We start from the raw sequence: 15,295 nt of genomic DNA on the forward strand, positions 1-15,295 counted from the left end.
ACCTATCTTCATCAATCATAAGGTCAAAAGTGAAGATTTTGTTGTGATTGGGCACTGTTCCATGACAGTTACGACTCCTCTTAAAATGAAGTTCTCTATATGCATACACAGTGATTGCTGAACATCAGTCAGGCTTGATCTGATAAGTAACAAGTGCCATGCAATGACTATCTCCATGAAAGGGAAGCTAACTATCTCCCTTTCAAATTCAGTGGCATTATAACTACGGAATCACCCATTATCAACAGCCTGGAGGTTACTATGAACCAGAAATTAACTAGATTGGCCCTATGAATGTTGTGTGTAAAAATGCAGATCAAGATCTGTGAACTCAATGGTGAATAACTCATCTCCTGACATCTAAGACTCTGTCTTCCAACCACATTCCACAAATTACATGTTGTAATATTTCTCTACTTGCCAGGCTGAGTGCAGCTCCTACAGCATGCGAGGGTGAAGTAGCCCACTTGATCAGTTTTCCATCCACTATCTTAAACAGTCACTCATTCCATAACGAGTGCACAATGCTAATAGTGTATAGTACACACAGAATGCACTGCAGTAACTCACCCAGGCTCCTTCGACAGTGCTTACCAAACTGACCTTCCCTATCACTGAGAGATAAAGCTAAAATACAAATGGGTACACCATCAACTGCAAATTACCCAATAAGTTATAAATTATACAACACCCTAGCTGTCAAGTAAGATACCATTCTTTCACTGTCACATTTTTCTAGTTCCCCCAAAGGTAGGGAAGGAGGCTAGACTAGAATCGACATTCCAAACCAGTGGATTAGATTGGGTCCCTAACATGTTCCTGCCTCTGACCAATCCTGCCAAAGAAGTGGTCAATGGAGCAGAAGCTATCATTTGACAGTGGATAGCCAATTAGACCCTTTAATTTGGTGCATTTTAATAGCACTGCATAATAGACAAAACCCTGCCCCCACACTTCCCCCACCCACCCCTGAGTTTGTAATTGTTCAGTTACATGGAGAAGGCTGTTGGTGCTTTTGTCAATCATCCCAACTTAGAATCCTTAGGATGCAAAGGCCTCAGCTACAGATAACCTGACAGCTGGACAAATCCAAACCGGCCAATTACCACCCCATCGGCCTACTCTCCTTTTCAGTAAAGTGATGAGAGGTGTCATCAACATTGCTATGAAACAACACCCCAGCACCAACCTGCCCAGTGATGCCCAGTTTGTGTTCCACCAGGGCCAGTAAGCTCCTGACCTCATTGTGGTTTTATTTCAAATGTGGACAAAAGAGCTGAATTGCAGAGGTGAGTTGAGGGTGACAGCCTTTGACATCAACTGAGTGTGGCATCAAGGTGCTATAGAAAAACTGGAATAAATGTATATCGGGGTACCTCTCCATTGGCATATAGGAAGATGGTTTTGGTTATTGAAGGTCAGACATCTCAGCTCCAGGACATCTCTGCAGGAGTTCCTCAGGGTAATGTCTTAGGCCAAACCATCTTCAGCTGCTTCAGCAATGACCTTTCTTCCATCAAAAGGTCAAAAGTTGCGATGTGCAATCCTTGGCAAACAATGTTAAGCACCATTCATGACTCCTCAGATACTGAAGCAGTCCATGTTCAAATGCAACAAAATCTGGGCAATATCCAGACTTGGGCTGATAAGTGACAAGTAACATTCATGCCACACAAATGCCAGGCAATGACCATCTCTGCTAAGAGTCAATCTAACCACCACCACTTGACATTCAATGGTGTTACCATCACCGAGTCCCCCGCTATCAACATCCTTGGGGTTATCATTGACCAGAAACTCAACTGGATTCACCACATAAATACCATGGCTATGTGAGCAGCTTCGAGGCTAGGAATACTGCAGCAAGCAACTCATCTCCTGATTTCCCAAAGCCTGTCCACCATCTACAAGGCACAATCAGGAATGTGACAAAATACTGCCACATTCAGAGATGACCACAAGACTACTCAGACCCCCAGCTATCAGGGTAGCCCACAAACGAACAACCACCCTACGACAGTTACTGACGAACGTAAAGGATCCCATGCCCAAAAACGGCAAAACCAGTGTAATGTATAAAATACCATGCAAGGACTGTGAGAAACACTACATAGGCCAAACCAAAGAAAATTGACAATACAGATACACGAACACCTACTAGCCACCAAGAGGCATGACCAATTCTCACTTGTCTTACTACACACAGACAACGAAGGACACGAATTTGACTGGAATAATGCAACCAGATTGCACAGGCCAAACAGAGACACGCCAGGGAATTCCTGGAGGCCTGGTATTCTACAGGAACTCCATCAACAAACCCGTTGAATTAGACCCAGTGTACAAACTGCTGAGAAACAGAACCGGAAGTGGTACAAATACCCCAACAAACTAAGGCATATAAATAACAAACAGGACAGAACACCGACACTTCACCGGAGGTGCACTGATGATGTTACCTAGCAGGGTGATGAAACATTTGCAACCAAACCCACTGGCTCAGTGAGCATGTCTACAACCTCGTACCCCCACTTGTCTGGATGGGTGCAGCTCCATCAACACTCAGGAAGCTTGTCACCATCCAGAACAAAGCAGCCTGCTTGATTGGCACCACATCCACAAGCATCCATTCCCTACATCATTGATGCTCAGCAGCAGCACTGTGTAATATCTACAAGATGCACTGCAGAAATTCACCAAACATCTTCAGATAGCACCTTCCAGACCCATTACAACTTCCATCTAGAATGACAAGGCCAGGAAATACATGGGAACTCCACCACCTGCAAGTTCCCTCTCTAAGTCACTCACCATCCTGACTCGGAAATATATCACCGCTCCTTCACTATCACTGGGTCAATATCCGAGAATTCCCTCTCTAATGGCATTGTGGGTCAACCCACAGCAGGTGGACTGTAACGGTTCAAGAATGGCAGCTCACCACAATCTTCTCAATAGCAACCAGGGATAGACAATGAATGCTGGCCAGCCAGCAACGCCCACATCATATGAATGATTTAAAAAAAACTGTGATTCCGCATGATGTTTGATTTCAGACATTGCTGCAGAGAGAGCCTTTGTTTTGAAGTAGCTTCTCAAAGTCTTCTGCTTACTTGGTGACATATGCCGATCCTGGAGAGACTGCTGGTTGAGTTCCATTTCAGGCTCTCCTATTAGGGTCCCATTTCCCTGATCTGCTTCCCACTGTCAGTAATTGGACCAGATTCTTGGAAGTGGCTTCTTAATTGACTGCCTCTGACAAGATCAAGACTAATGTCCTGCATCAAGCATTTCCAGTTTCCCAATCTAAATTTGAGGGCAATGTTAGGATTGCAACCCAGTGGGGAAAATTTAGCCCTTGGTTTCTAAAGGAATATACCCATCAAAGGGAGTTAAGTGTATACTTTGCTGGAGGCCAAGTGAACATCTCATTGTCAACACCCAGTGTGATGACTGCATATTTGATATTCATTCTCTTGTGAGTTTCATTTGCCTAATATCGCGCAGTATATTCCAGATGCTTCTTTATTCCCTGTCCTGTCTGAAATAGTTTTGACAGTACAGTATACTAATAAAACTAAAGAAAAAACACTGCAATGAATTTAAGGAAAATTTGTGAAAGTGGGGGCCAAATCTTCAAGTAGTAAATTTTTCTTAAATTTTTATACAGATTTTGATGCACTATCTTGCTTTGCTATTTTACAGCAGGTCCATTGGAGCCATTCTGTCTGCCGTTTCTATTTGCATTTCTCCTTTTTTTTTAGTTTTTGAAAGGCCAGCCCAGCAAAGATCCCATTGCCTGACTTGTGAAGAATGCCACCAGGAAATGTAATATTGCTTTTAAATTGTCTGGTGATCAACCCTTGCACTGTGGTTTATTTGTGTTTTGACTGTATGTGTTTCGGGGAAACAGAGGTCAGTTGCTGTACACTGTATGGAAGCTTCCCCAGCACTACCTCTGCCAGTTGAAAGAAACTTCTTCATTATGGGCTACTGAACCTTGAAGGTTCAATTTCAAGCAGTCATTTTTGTTTTTTGAAAAAATTTACTGTGTTTTTTAAATCACTGTTGACTGTTAACGTTGCCTGGCAACGCATTGCAGAAATGTTTCAGTGCATTATTAGGGAGAAATGCTGTGGAGCTTTATGAGTTGCTTTCCCCGTCCAAGCTTTTTTCTTTAAAAAAAATGAAGCAGTTGCCCTCATGCTTCAGAACAGAAACAAACTGCATATCAGAGTCGGCTTACGTTCAGTCCTTAATATCTAAGGTGAGAAAAATCAAGTCCCTATTCAAATTCCAATCCAATTTTCCAGCTGGAAGATTTATTAGTCTGGCCATTGAGTGAGGTGGTAAAAATTTCCTTTATTCAATGGCTTCCTTATCTTTCTCTTGATACAGTACTATATATCATTGCCCTCATATAAAGCTACGCTAAATTCCGAAGGCCAGTGTCTGACTTGAAGCACCTTCTCTCTGCTACATTGAACACTTGCAGTATCTGCTTATTAAAGAAGCTGTCTTATCATTTCATTCACACAGCAAATACAATCTTTCAAAGAAAGTTTTTCAATTCTTGAGTGCATGTTGATACTTCGTAAAGACTGTCACAGGCCTTTTGTCATTGGATCATGATGTCTACTGATATCAGCTGGGATTACAACAGAATGTGATATGAGAGATCAGGAGTACTGTGACTGATATGACGTTCAATTCTGACATTTTTGATTGATATGATGTACATTTCTGACATTTTCCACAGAATATTGGTTAATGTATCTTAGATAGAAAACATGTGCTCAGGGTCAGCATGGTCGCTCTGTGGTTAGCACTGCTGCCTCACAGTGCCAGCAACCTGGGTTCGATTCCAGCTTCGGGCAACTGTCTGTGTGGAGTTTGCACATTCTCCCCGTGTCTGCGTGGGTTTCCTCCGGGTGCTCCGGTTTCCTCCCACAGTCCAAAGATGTGCAGGGTATGTGGACTGACCATGCTAAATTGCCCATAGTGCCCAGGGATGTTTAGATTAGGTGGTTTAGACATGGGAAACGCAGGGGTAGGGGAATGGGTCTGGGTGGGATGCTCTTCAGAGGGGTGGTGTGGACTTGTTGGGCCGAATGGCCAGTTTCCACACTGTAGGGGTTTTATGGTTCTATGGCAACGTTAGGAATCAGATGGCAGCATAAAAAAAAGTGATTACATCATTGTCACAAGGCCCAGCGAGAACAGCAACCTCCAATGGCTGACACACAGCCTCTAGAGGGAGAAGGAGCAGGAGAAAAGCCCCAGATGACACATTGGAGAATGCCCAGATCTCACGTCTACTGGCATCGCCTTCATTATCTACAACTCTCAGTAAACCAGAGCAGGCAGAGTTTAGGGATGTCCTGAATCATTGTTGCCAAGGATATGCATTCCAAGGAATCTGTCAAGGTTACATTCATCCTGAATTTTAAGTTAGTGGCATGTCACAAGGACCAACAGGGAACCTGTGTAACATCTCCCAATCTTTGGCACATCACTGCATCCAAGATGTCAGCAATACCATTTTATTTAGATTGCACTCAGTTTGTATCCTTCTCCAATGGCCAGAAGTGTCAAGCAGCCTGAGCAGTGGGATTCTCCAACATTGTTGACTTCCCCCAAGGGTTCAGCTTTATAGACTGTATTCACCTACCTTAAAGAGCATTCTGTTGCCAACATTTGTCAATCTCCAGCTCATTTATGACTGATGGTGCCAGATATTGGCAAGATGTCCTGGGAGCTGTTATGATGTGTGCATACCGGAGAACTCAAATGTTTCTGCCTCCTTCCAAGTTCCTCAGGCCAGGCAAGGTTGGCTGCTGGGAAACTTGGGCTGCCCCCTCCAAATATAATTGGTGATACCTTCATGAAACCTCAGACCAATGCAATACAAAGATATAAAGTGCTGTCCATGATTCCACTAGGGTCATTGCTGAACAGACCACAGGCCTCCTTATAATTGGATTTTGATGCCTGGCCAACTCCAGTGGGATTTTGTAGTATTGTCTAGGATGGATATGTTGCATCATTCTGGCATGCTGTGCCCTTCAGACTGGATCCAAATAGGAGGGAATGTCTTGGATACAGGGAAAAGGAAGAATCAACTACAATTGGCCATGGATGAGGTTGTGACAGGAGTGACACTGAAGAAAGGGTACTAGAGCTATGCACTGTTAACAAGAACTGATGGAAACTTGCTTCCAGGATGAAAGAGTTGGGTTTGGACTTCCTTTCATTGTGTTACCCTTTTGTTGGTTGGCAGCAATCCTCAGTCAGTGTGAACCTGTTTATTTCTGTATTCCTTCAACTTTTCTGTTGTTGACTAAGTGTTTTTTTTTAATCCATGTTATTGCAGTGTGGTATCTTTGGCTGATCCCACCTTGAAGTATCTACACTTTACAGGAACTCTTCATTGTTCAGGAGAAAGCAGCAATGAATGAGACAGCACAGAAACATCACATGATGCCGATGTTAGGCAGATTTTAAGACTATGTTCAGCATACGGTATCTGAATGTTGGGAGTGATAGGCAGCAGGTTGGAAGGACTCCTTTTCATATATCCACCATCAGTTGGCCTTCAATGCTTTGGGTTCATGCAGATCACTAAAGTACCCTGAAATGCTTGTCCATTCTGTAGGATAGTCTTAAAACTGAAAGAGGCAGCACTTTGTGCCATTGCAGTATGAGAGAGAGTGGTGATGTCAACATTCCATTATACACATCCCAGCCTTGAATGGCAATGGGTTCCCTGTTTGAATGATACAATGATACATTACCCGTGGAGGTGTGTGGAACCATCACTGATTCCATGCTGTCTCTCACAGTGTATCTGAAATCTGAAATCTGAAAAAGAAAACAGGAGATGTGAAAATAATTAGGCAGCATTGACGGAATGAGAAACGGACATTTCGTGTTTGACCATCCGAGTGATCATAGACCTAGAACACTGGGCTGAAATTTCCTAACTCCATTATGGTGGGCGTGGAGATGGCAGGAGGCCAGAAGGTAGTGGGCAATGCATGGTTTCCCAATGCACTCATGTCATTGGGATTCTTTCACAGGGTAGAGTGGGCAATGGATTGGTTACATGCTCCATGGATATGGGCATCCAGCTAACTTTGAGTCTGCAATTAGAGGCAATGTTTCCACCTCTTTGTTAGTTTGTCACAGCAGGGTTATGTGTAGAGGATGCCAGCTGGCTGAAGGTACCCTGAGACAGACTGGTAGGGCATTGGAGCTGGACACTCTGTGCCACGGAAAGGTCACTGCATTTGAGTAAGACTGTGAACTGGGCTCAACAGATGGTGAATCCCTCCAACCCAAATCATCTGCCAGTCTACATGCTGGTTACTTATTTGTTGTTGAGGCCAGCAAGGACATTTAATGTTGAAGTGCCCTCACAGCCATGGACCTGCCTCCACAGCACTCGCCTCTCCTTCTGGGGTTGCTGATGCTCTATAGCTGCTAGATTGGCCTACAGGTCGGGAGCTTGTCCAGACTCTTAATGGATTGGCATCCTTAGAGGTCAGCAATTGGGATGCTGCTTCAGGAAAATCACTCTGTTGGTCTTGCTTCCAGCAAGTATGAGATATGGGCTTTCCTTCAGGCCCCAAATCGGAGTCCCGAAACCTGCAGACAAATCTTTCACTCTATCCACAGACTTGTTGAATACTTCCACAATTTTCTGTTTTTATTATAAGCCTAATTGATCATGGTATTTTCTGACATTCACCTTATTTTAGTCCTTTCCATAAAATTCCTCTCATAGATTTTTATGAGAGAGAGAATATTTCTCTTACGAAGCTCTGAAGTGTATTATGCAGAGCTCCTTTGCGTCATCGTTGATCACAATAAGATACAATAATTCAGATATTGTAAGCACTTAACAGTAGCAGAAGTGAATGGATGACAGAGCAATGGGCACCAAGGGGATACACTGAAGTGATAATATTCCTGAAATAATAATTCAAATCATTTAAGAAATAGGATCATGGGCAAATAATTTCCTATAAAGTACTCGTAATGGTTTAATAATGTTTATAGTGACTTACTCAGCTGCCTCCTATGAGAGCATGTAGACTTGCATTACTTCAAACAATCTTTTAAGAAAACAGAGCTGGGATGACATGAATGATCTGACTACCCAGTTCATTTTTTAAAAGAATAATCTTACTTTGAGTATAAAAGAGAGTTTTAATCAATTCTGGGTGCCTTCAATTGCTGTCCTCTCGGAAGGCGACCAGAAAGCTAGGTAAATAATACTGTCAGGCCTGAGCAGAATTTAGTCATGGAATGATTTCTCAGTCAGCAGTTGCTTATGCTATACACAGGATTCTGAAAATTCTTCAGGCCTGCGGTTCCACTTGGCTCGGGATGAACTGTTGGAAAATTTTGAGTCTGCCTGCCAGTCCAGCCTAGCCCAACCCAGTACAGTACAGCCCAACCCACATGCTGTTGTTGGTTAAACACTTCACTGTTAGATATTCCTGACACACCCAGGCTGTCTCTTGACAGATTAAAAGACAGAAAGGTAAGGTACAAACAAATCCTCTTACTTTACACGTCCTGCTCCTTGTTAATCCTTTTGTTGGATTGCCTTTATTTCTGCTTGTGTGTTGCTTTGCTCCTGTTACAAAAACTTAAAAGATTTGGTCTGCTTCCAATTAGTGACTTTATAACATGTTAAAATAGTGGATAGTACATGGCTGAGAAGCAACAGCTGTCAGGGAGAATCAACAAATGAAAGCGTAGATACAGAAAATAACTTCAGAACTTCTTGTTGCCATCGAGTTGTTCTAAAATTAGATGGCTTCTTAACAATTTTCAGCTTTTAAGGAGGCCCTTCAGGAGGCACTAGTTTGTTTTGAAGGGGAGAAAATTCAACTCGCTTTGGGGCGGCTTGTAGCTGTGCCTGGTTTTAATTTTTTCTGAGTCTCTGGAGTGAGACATAAAGGAAGGCACTGTTCTGCTTTTCATTATACTGTGCAAGATGATTTCTCTGTGAGAATAAACAACCTCCACCCACAATCCATGATATAAATGTTTCATATAAAAATCCATGCATAAATATACATAGTTATGATGACCATTAAAAAAATCTTTCTTGCGAACATTTGCATGCTTGTGAAGACTTGCATAGCCTTTCAATATTTTGTATCTGAATACCTTAACTCACGACTTATTGGTTATCATTATGTAGTACAGTACTAGTTGAAACTCTTAATGGTGTGCCCACAATATTATCAACTTGTTCTATCATCTTTACACTAGTGAAATGCCATTTAGCCCTGTTATTTATTAAAATTAAGTTAAATTTATGTAAAGTATATCTGCATTTCTCCCTTGGGGAAGGTCTGCCTCCAACCCCATATTCAATGACTCATACACAGCGGGCAAATGTTGTATCCTCTCTGGACGCTAATTATTAATCCTAGCCGACCTTCTCTCCTTAGGGTATTCAAGTTATCGCAGAAAGTAACTAATTTACTTGCATATACTAAATGTAATTTGACAGTCTCAGATTTACATGTTCATATAAGCTTATAATTTCTTTCCATATTTGTGTCTAACTTATTTTTCATTAGAAATGTACACTCTAGCCAATTCACAGATATAGCGCACTGAGATTCTGAAAACAAAGCGTTTCAGAATCTTTCAACTTGTTGATGTCCTAATATCAGTGAGAGGAAATACCAAGTATAAGAGAGACAAACTTTAGTTCCAGAATTTCTTTTTCTCTCTTCCTACTAGTAGATACATACTTTATTGTGTGTATTACTTTCTTCTTATATTAATGATTCAGATTAAATGTTAGGGGAGGGGCAATATGAAAAGGCTTCATCACACATGCAGCCCGTGTTAGCCACAGGATTCTGAAAAATGCTGTGAGTTTGCCTCCACCAGAGTGTTTTGCCTGTTATAACAATACACACATTTCATTCCAAAACTTGAGAAATTTGGCATGGATATTGTGGTATTAAAAATTGAAAAGACATTTATTATATCTAGCTGTTGGGTATAAACAAATATAGTCTCTGGCACATAAATATTTGAGCTAACATTAAGTTGTCAGTTACAACAGAGGAGCATACTTCCAGTAGACTGACATGCTTCAAGTGATCTGAGGTAAGATAGAATATGAAACGTTTATACCCTCGGCTATAGTATAATGTGTTGCTGATATCATAAGCATGCTTCTTAAAGGTTGTGACATATTGATCATGAGACATAAAAAAGCAGATCATGCTCAGTTACATTAATTTATTTTATCTGTTGCCTTAGACTGATGTTTTTTTTGCACCATAACACATTATAACTGTGAGGTGTTAAAAATGTAACAAGGGCAACGGAGTATCTAGGTCCTCAATGATTATTGGGACCAAAGCTTTACCTCCCTAACCAATGGAACCTAAGATTTGAAATAGAAACAAAATAAAGATTGAGGAGGGTTAGTTAGAGTGTGTGAAATCAGTATTAAATAAGGTACAGAAAGAGAAATAGCGAGATTGAATTCAGAGAGAGAGAAACAAGAGAAGAAATAAATGTATGACATTTTAAAAATGACAACAAACTATTGACCACAAGCAAAAATGAGATTGAGCACTTTAAATTGTTTCCATTTGAGACCACAGTTGTGATTAACATTTAATTAATATTTATTGTGCCGTTAAAAAGATATTTACCAATGGAATTTAATATACCCTCAAGAACACACTAGGTGGTCAAAGTCAGAAGTCACACGACACCAGGTTATAGTCCAACAGGTTTATTTGAAAACACAAGCTTTTGGAGCACTGCTCCTTCATCAAGACTTCACCTGACGAAGGAGCAGCACTAGGAAAGCTTGTGATTTCAAATAAACCTGTTGGACTATAACCTGATGTCGTCTGACTTCTGACTTTGTCCACCCCAGTGCAACATAGGCATCTCCACATCATGCTGGGAGGTGGGGAGTAGCACTGTATTACGGGGCAAGAAGGTGTAGGCTGGAAAACCTGTTTTTTTCTGAATCCTCCCAGTTAAGTCCAGGGGAAAAATGCAAGGACGGCCTTTCTACCTGGAGGCCAGTTGATGTCCTTAAGGAGCAAATAAATGATTTACCAGCAGCAGAGTGAGTTGGCATGGCATGTCAATAGAGTACAAATAACCTTTGGGTAGTAGAGATGGAGTTCCTCCTACTCGGGCACCCTTTGTTCGTTGGAGGGCAATGGACCAGTGGCAATGGACACTCATTTAAAAAGACACTCCATCGCCCTTAAAACTGACCCATCCTCTTTCTGCTGTTTGCCAGGATATGTTTGATTGGTCCTTGTAAGGCCCCTGTACTTACCTGGATTCCAGGATTCCATGGCTGCTTCATGTTCTGGGCATAATGCAACACCATCACTCTCAGTGGTGCTGTTCATACTGACCCTCTGCTTGATTTCCAGGGCTCAGAGGTGGGACATATCCACCTTTTGCAGGACCTGGTAAACCTCAATGCTAACCAAACTAATGCCTGATTGGTTTTTAATCATCGGGGCTCTTTGAAGTATCTGTGGTGGGTTTCTTAACATTTCTGCAGCCAGCGATCAGATTCAGCCCAAATTCTTAATCAACAGGTTTAACTTCTAGAGAATAATTAAGATCCAAATTTAACATGTTCTTGAAAATTTGAGGGAGGCTAAGGGCTGATTTTTTGTTGCAGCATCCAATACTAGCATCCTGAGGTAGCGTAGAGTGGCCTCAGAAGAGATTTTGGAGGAGATAGCCAATGAAGAGGTGGCCTCCAAGAGACATACCCAGTTAAGGTCAGTGGTTGAGCTTCATAGCAGGGAATGGGTCAGATTCAGGGAGCGGGCAGCCCCTGCAGAAAGATGGGTGCTACAGTTTATTGAGATAGTGGATTCTATGATAATGTAACAGTGATAGCAGCATTTGTGTTGCCACTTGTGTAGCAAAAGCAATAAAGAAAGGACGTTCTTAAAATTCATGCTGGCCATTCCAGAGTAGCAAATTGTAGAGGCTGTGCACAATGATCTCTGTGCCAGCCAAAATTTCCAAAGTAATTGATTTTAGAGAATAAATATACTTGATCAAAGTACACTATTATCAAGGTGGGTAGAAGCTAGCAGACTTGATACTTTCATAACTGAAAGCATTCCAGATCCTAACTGTGTAAAATGTTTTTACTCATGTCACCGTTGCTTCTTTTACTAATCATCAGTGAATAAATTGGTTTCCTCTGATTCTTAATTCTTCCACCAACAGGAACATGTTTCTCTTATTTGCTCTGTCTAGGCACCTCTTGTTTTGAACACCTCTAACCAATCATACTTTTAATAATATCTTTAATTTTAACAACCCTAGATTCTCCAATCTATCAATATAACTCAAATTCCTTATCCTTGTGACCATTCTGATGCATCATTTTTGCACACTCTGCATTCAGATTGTCCTTCAAGTGTGGTGCTCAGAACTAGTTTCCACATTCCAGCTCAGAGCTCATAAAGCTGGACAATTTGGACAAACCAATCCACATTAAAAGCATGCAGAGATACATCTGTTCTGCATTAGTGTGATATATGGTATCACAGACGATACATACGGAATTGGATAAGCACCTGAAATAAAAAGCAAGAGCTTCAAGATGTTCAGTTTGCACTCTGAGGAGATTTCTCTTTGCAAAATATGATCAAAAAAATTGCACCATTTAGTTCCTTAGGGTTCTTGTATGAAAGTCAAACTAAGTGTTTCCAAAAGGGTACCATGAGTGCCCTCCGACCACATAGACATGGTAGCATATGTATTTATATGGATTACAATGGAGGTTGGTGAGGTACACTCTTTGGCATGCCAATGACAGGCACCTGATCCTGTCTTAGATGAAGATTGCACTTTGTTGTAAACAATAAGGAGAAAGTATTACCCTCAACCTCCTTTATAGATGAGGCTGCTGTACAGTATCTTAGTCAATCTAAAAAAATGAAGTGTTAATCAACACCATTCTTCAGCTTGTACTACAATTGGTACTGTTAGATCAGGGACAATGGAAATTTTGGCAGTGTAAATTGTAATCCCTTGCCCTGTCCCTTAAACACTTGGCCTTGTTTGTTGTAAGTGAAGGTTGCATCCTTGTAAGACTATGCAAAATTTTTACCGTGATGCCGAATGTTGGTGTAGCTGGGTCTAGTATAAAACAGTTAGTATCTGAAAGAGTTAACCGATGTCACAAGATAGGTTTTCATCCATCAGGACATGAAGGACTGTTCCTGGAAGAAACTAGCCAGAATTGTGTAATGTGTCTTAGCAAGATCTGTTTTTGGTCCCTTGCCTGTTACAAATGCTTTGACAAAGTTTTAGTATCTGTAATGTGAACTTACTCTTCAGCTGAACCTGATGTGCGCAGAGATAATCATGTATCATAGACATAATGTAACCAGCTATTAAGTAATACGTAATACTGTCATCAAGATCATCCAATCCTATATGGTGATAGTAGCCTAGACTAATACAAACAAGTAGAATTGGTGCTGGCAAATCTACCCAAGAAATATTAGATGATATTTGACATTATAAGATGGTAACAACAGGGACGATCTTGCCAATTATAAGATTGGGAATTGCCTAATTTATAGGCTATTACTATCACTAGAACTCCAGCAGGTCTTCAGTTGGTCTACAAAACCTCTTTTCTGATTCAAGCCAAATGGCAAATAAACTCCATTTTGATTGCAATACATGTCCAAACAGATTTCTCTATTCTGGCATACAAACTTGTAATCAGTGGTGCTCTTGCCTTTCATCTTTGTGCCTCAATGTCACCATAAATGAACAGCAAAACAAACATAAATCTGAATGCCTCATATACACACCAAACCAGAATACTGTCCAGTGTTTTGAGCCTGGACATTGCTGAAATGAATTAGATAAAAATCACAACTCTTCCATGAAATAATTGAGTTTGAGGTGCATTGTTTTAAAGAGCATTTGGCAGCTTTTCCTCTGTGCCTGACCTGATTGTGCTTGATGGGGACAGAATGATATTTGTAAAAGTATTCCATTGCCTAGCAACATAATCCACAATCAGGACCATCAAAAATCAAAATTCTCCAAGTCTCTAGATATAATAAGAACTGAAGGAGCAGGGTAGAAACAGAATATTTTTATTTTGAACTTATCGAATAATCGTTCATTGTGAAGCTACAAGTGAGAATAGATTATGAATGTGTAAACAGTGTAAAATCCACATTCCAGGATTTCTGCCTATGCAAAGGTTTTTGTTGCAATTGACATTAGTTAAATTCATTTCCTGTGTGTTAATTTACTGCTTCTGGGAAATGTAGATTAGACTTAAAATATTTGTGTGGAACAATGATGATTCGGTCAGTAGTGGGGTCTGGACAGTTGATTGGTAGTTAATTGAACAGGTCAATGCCTGGACACAAAAGGCTCAGAGGATAAACCCTCAGATTGCTTTGTGACTAGAGTCACTAGGAAGTAGGTACATAATATAAAAAAAACAAAGAAAAAGTGTTGGGATTGTTCAATACATTAGAAAGCATCTGTGGAGCACAATAGAGTAAACATTCAAAGTCACGATCATAACTCAAAGTACATAGTCTACAGGCACAATGCTGATAATCCAAAGAGAGAAAAACAAAATACAACAGCTGCTGGCAAATCAAAGAGCAACTTTAGGGATAAAAGAAAAGTTTATTAAAAGAAGATGATATATTTGGAAAGTTCTCCACCAAAGCTTAAACTTGATCTTTTTCAGACTGGGATCTGGTTGGTCTGGGCAAACAACAAATCTTTTAACCGTAGTGGCAGTTCCAGGTTTAGCTACTGCCCCTCTGAACTGAGCAATTAAAACACAGTGATTCAGACTGAAGGTTTGACCAGAAAACTCTCCCTTCCTAGCCCATAAGGAGGGAAAAAACAACTCACTGGAAATAATCTCCTCTTATCTTGGATCCTCGTGCTGGATTTCAGATAAAGAAGGTAACACAGGCCATGTTAGAATGGTTGGTATGTGGAAGAACACATGTGGAGGAACATACCGCAAAACAACTTGAGGAACTAAAACAGAAGTTGCTGGAAAAGCTCAGCAGGTCAGGCCTCACAGGAAGGGTCACCGGACCCAAAACATAAACACTGATTTTTTTTCACAGATGCTGCCAGACCTGCTGAGCTTTTCCAGCAACTTCTGTTTTTGTTCCTGATATACAGCATCCACAGTTCTTTCAGTTTTTAACTTGAGGAACTAATTGGTCTATTCCCTTGTGTGTGTGTGTGT

At 41.0% G+C, this 15,295-nt stretch overlaps 1 protein-coding gene across 3 annotated transcripts in view; it reads left to right on the forward strand.

The window, feature by feature from the left end:
- sgcd (sarcoglycan, delta (dystrophin-associated glycoprotein)) overlaps positions 1–15,295 on the forward strand; it is a 216,851-nt gene that overhangs the window by 25,706 nt on the left and 175,850 nt on the right. Inside the window, exons 1-2 of one of the 3 annotated variants that reach the window (XM_048603737.1) lie at positions 8,465–8,548; positions 11,705–11,807. The exons of 1 other annotated variant lie outside the window; for it this stretch is intronic. The gene's annotated coding sequence lies outside the window, so the exon portion shown is untranslated. Of the gene's footprint in view, positions 1–8,456; positions 8,549–11,704; positions 11,808–15,295 lie in introns of those variants that run through there. One more of the 3 variants, XM_048603738.1, reaches the window with a different exon arrangement.

Source organism: Rhincodon typus, chromosome 12, assembly GCF_021869965.1.
Source record: "Rhincodon typus isolate 14 chromosome 12, sRhiTyp1.1, whole genome shotgun sequence".
In the NCBI taxonomy this organism is placed as follows: Eukaryota; Metazoa; Chordata; class Chondrichthyes; order Orectolobiformes; family Rhincodontidae; genus Rhincodon; species Rhincodon typus.